A 4019-nucleotide genomic window follows, 5' to 3' on the forward strand; every position below is an offset into this window, starting at 1 on the left:
TAAGGTTATCTCTGAAATGCTTTGACATCCCAGTTAGAACAGTTTGAGTAGCTGAATTAACTAGTCTAGCGCTGCCTGACCAACTTCTCCATGTACACCTCTAGGTGATTGACAGGTATCTCCTGTGTGTATTCATAGGGAGAGACCTGTCAATCAGCTAAAGCAGTGTGGGGGCTGTGGCTAGCAGCGATATGTCAGCAGACATGTGCTGAAGAGCTTCTGCAAGAATCCTGCAATTATCCATATACGACATCCTCAACGCCCTTATAACTGACTTCAAAAGTCTCCTGAAAGCCCCTGAATCTGACTGCGTACCTCTAAGCAGAGGTGAATATTATTGCTGGTACAATGACTTGGCAAAAGAGCAGAGCGGAGCGCGAAATCAGCCCATCCAACATGGCATCACTGAAGCAGTCTGAGAAAGACAGGCCGGTGAAGGTTGTCTCCTGAGGGTGAAGGTTGTCTCCTGAGGGACCTGAGGATGCTTGTTCTGAGCCGGGAGAGCAGCTGGAGGATCTTGGAACGCATGGCACAGAGAAGCGTTCTAAAATTGAGCTGTCTCCATTCAACTCGGATCACTCCTCCTGAAAACCTGCTAGCAACAGTGCTATTTTAAAGCTGGCCTTTGACCGCAGAGATGTGGAGGCCGAGTTTTGCGAACTGAACCCACCAATAAAAGATGTATTTGCAGCAGCCTCCCTCTGTAACACCAGTATGGCCTCCTAGAATATGCATATGGGAAGTCTTAGGCTATGTGCCCACGGTGCTTTTTTTTCAGCACAAAAAAAAGCTGCTTTTTTCTGTGCTTCTTTTCATGCTTTCATGCTTCTTTTCATGCTTTCTTGCTTCTTTTCATGCTTTTTTTCTTGATTTCTTTTCTTGCTTCTTTTCATGCTTCTTTTCATGCTTTTTTTCCATGCTTTTTTTCATGCTTTCATGCTTTTTTTCCTGCTTTTTTTCCTGCTTCTTTTCATGCTTTTTTTGTTACTATTGAATGCTTGTTTCAGCTCATTAAAGTTGGATGTGAAAAAAAGGTGTTCTGATGTCATTTCCTTGTTCAGCCCATTTTTTTCAATCTCCATTTTGGAATAAAAGTGACAGGAAAATGATGATCTATTAGATCGTTTACCAGCACCGCTATTTACCGGCTCATGCAGGTGAATAGCGGTGGCGGGAATCAGGTGCTCAGAGATCACCGTTGCTATAGCAACCTGCTCATTAGGTTACTATGGCAACAGTGGTAGCGGTGATGTCACCACTTACCAACCTGCAGTCTCTGCTAACTCATTGAGTGATTAGACAGCACGGGGATTTGAAGCGTTCTTCCTCCCCCGTGCTTTCTGATATAGCAGAGCTAGATCGGTGACAGAAGACCAGGATTGAGGAGGGGTGAGAGGGAGTAAAAAAATGGAGTCCCTAAGTGTGTCTGTGTATTTATTTTTAATAAAGTATTTTTTGTGTGGTGTCTTTTTTTAACCCTTTATTGGAGATTCTTAATATCCGGGTCAAACTTGGCTTCACATTAAGAATCTCGGGCTTAATACCAGCTGGTAAAACAAAGCTGGTATTAACCCCTTATTACCCAGCGTGCCACCTGGCACCATGTCCACTGGAAGAGTTGGATACAGCGCCAAAAGATGGCGCTTCTATGAAAGCACCATTTTCTGGGGCAGCTGCGGACTGCAATACACAGCGGGTGGCCCAGAAAGCTTGGGCCACTCATCGTTACGGTTTCCAGTCCCCAGCTGTCTGGTTGTACCTGGCTGGACACAAAAATTGGGCTAAGCCCATGGAATTTTTTTTTTAATTTTTTGGCAAAAAAACTCAAGAAAAAAGGGCTTAACTGGATTTTTCATTGCCAGTGAAGGTAACACCAAGCAGGAGGGGTTAGCAGCCAGTAGCTGTTTAAGTTACCCTAGCAATAGAAAATACAGCGAGAGCCTAAGCATTTTTTTTTACTCCTAACCCTTTTGGGTTGTGTTTGTTTTTTTGTTTTTTTTTTTTAATGAATTAAAAAAAAAAATCGACATGGGCTTCGCCATATTTTTGTATGCCAGCCAGGTACAGCAGGCAGGTACGGGTGGCCTCCAACCCCCAGCAGCCTATTTGTACCCAGCTGGGAACCAAAAATATAGGGAAGCCCTTTTTTTAATTATTTCATGAATTTCATAAAATAATTAAAAAAAAAAAAACGACATGGGCTTCGCCCAATTTATGTGTCCAGCCAGGTACAACTAGGCAGCTGGGGACTGGAATCCGCAGTACAGGGTGGCCCAAGCATTCTGGGCCCCCCCACTGTGAATTGCAGTCCGCAGCTGCCCCAGAAAATGGCGCATTCATAGGAAGCGCCATCTTCTGGTGCTGTATCCAACTCTTCCAGCGGCCCTGGTATCGGGTGGCTCACTGGGTAATAATGGGGTTAGGGCCAGCTTTGTATTATCAGCTGGCCCTAAGCCTGAAATTCATGGTGTCACGCCAATATTAGACACAGCCACCATGAATTTCTAGTAAAGATAAAAAAAACACAACACAGAGAAAAATATTTTTTATTAGAAATAAAACACAACACAATTAGTGACTCCATCTTTATTGAACTAAAGAACCCCCCTCCGCTGTAGTCCTGGGTCGAGGGTCCCTTGATGTCCAATCCGAATCCAATATCATCTGATTGAAAGGCAAACTGATCAGATGATGACACATCATCTGATCGGTTTGCCTTCTGATCAGATGATATTGGATTCAGGTCTTTGAACCTGACACAGGTTCAAGGACCTGAAACAGATTACACATCAGCTGATTGTCTAAAAGTCCCATGGGCTCCAGAACCCGCTGGTAAGCAGCTGATGCTATCACCTGATAGCATCATCCGATCGTTTACGTCCAGGGAAGATCAGCTGATTCATCATCTGCTTGTTAAAAAGCTGGCAAGCTGTTCACCGCTGGACGTAAACAATCAGCTGCTTACCGGGAGGTCCTGGAGCCCATCGGACGTGACCCAGGAGACTGCAGAGAGGTAAGGTGAAGAGTTCATGCCAGCAGCAGATCTCCTACATGAACTGTATTCAACTTGTGACATCCCCGGACCTCCCTGTAGAGTGGTGTCGGTAAAACACTGCAAGAATACTGAATGTCTGGTGCAAGGCACAAGGTGAACACAGTTCATGCAGGAGGATCACCGGGGTTTTTCGGGGTTCACCTTGACGTCAGCGGGGGTTGCCTGCATTTATGTGGCATAGGCTGTGCACCAGGCATTCAGTATTCTTGCGGTGTTTTACCGCGACATCTCTTTGCAGGGAAGTCCGGGGATGTCAGGAGGCGAATACAATTCATGCTGGAGAATTACCGGGGGCTTTCCTGGAGATCCCCCGCTGGGATTAACTATTCACCTTGTGACGTCAGCGGGGGTCCCTGCATTGTTTAATGCCACACGTCACTGCAGAGAAGTTCGGGATGTCACAATGTGAATACAATTCATGCAGGGGGATTACCGAGCAATGCCGCCCACATTCTTGGAGATCCCCGCTGGGATGAACTCTTTACATTGTGACATCAGCGGCGGTCCATGCATTGTTTACCGCGACACCTCGCTGTATAAGTTCCGGGATGTCACAAGGTGAATACAATTCATACAGGGGGATTACTGTGGGATTTCCTGGAGATCCCCCGCTGTGATGAACTCTTTACCTTGTGACGTCAGCGGGGGTCCCTGCAGAGGTGTCGCGCTAAACAATGGGAGATAAGATAACAGCTGCCAACGCTGGCTATGTGGCTTTCTTCTATGAAGGAATCTACATAGCCATAGCTTTCTTTTCTCCCTAAAAACGCCCAAACGCATAAAATATAAAGCAACGTGGGCATTACACATGCGTTTTTTCTTGCTTTTTTCCCTGACTCCATTGAAGTCAATTGGGGAAAAAAGCAGGAAAAAACGCTAAAACAATTGACATGTTGCTTCTTTTTTCAGCAAGAAAAAAAGCAACTGAAAAAGAAGCAACGTGGGCACAGCAAGTCCTGATTCT

This window comes from Anomaloglossus baeobatrachus, chromosome 4 (assembly GCF_048569485.1).
Source record: "Anomaloglossus baeobatrachus isolate aAnoBae1 chromosome 4, aAnoBae1.hap1, whole genome shotgun sequence".
Classification (NCBI taxonomy): Eukaryota; Metazoa; Chordata; class Amphibia; order Anura; family Aromobatidae; genus Anomaloglossus; species Anomaloglossus baeobatrachus.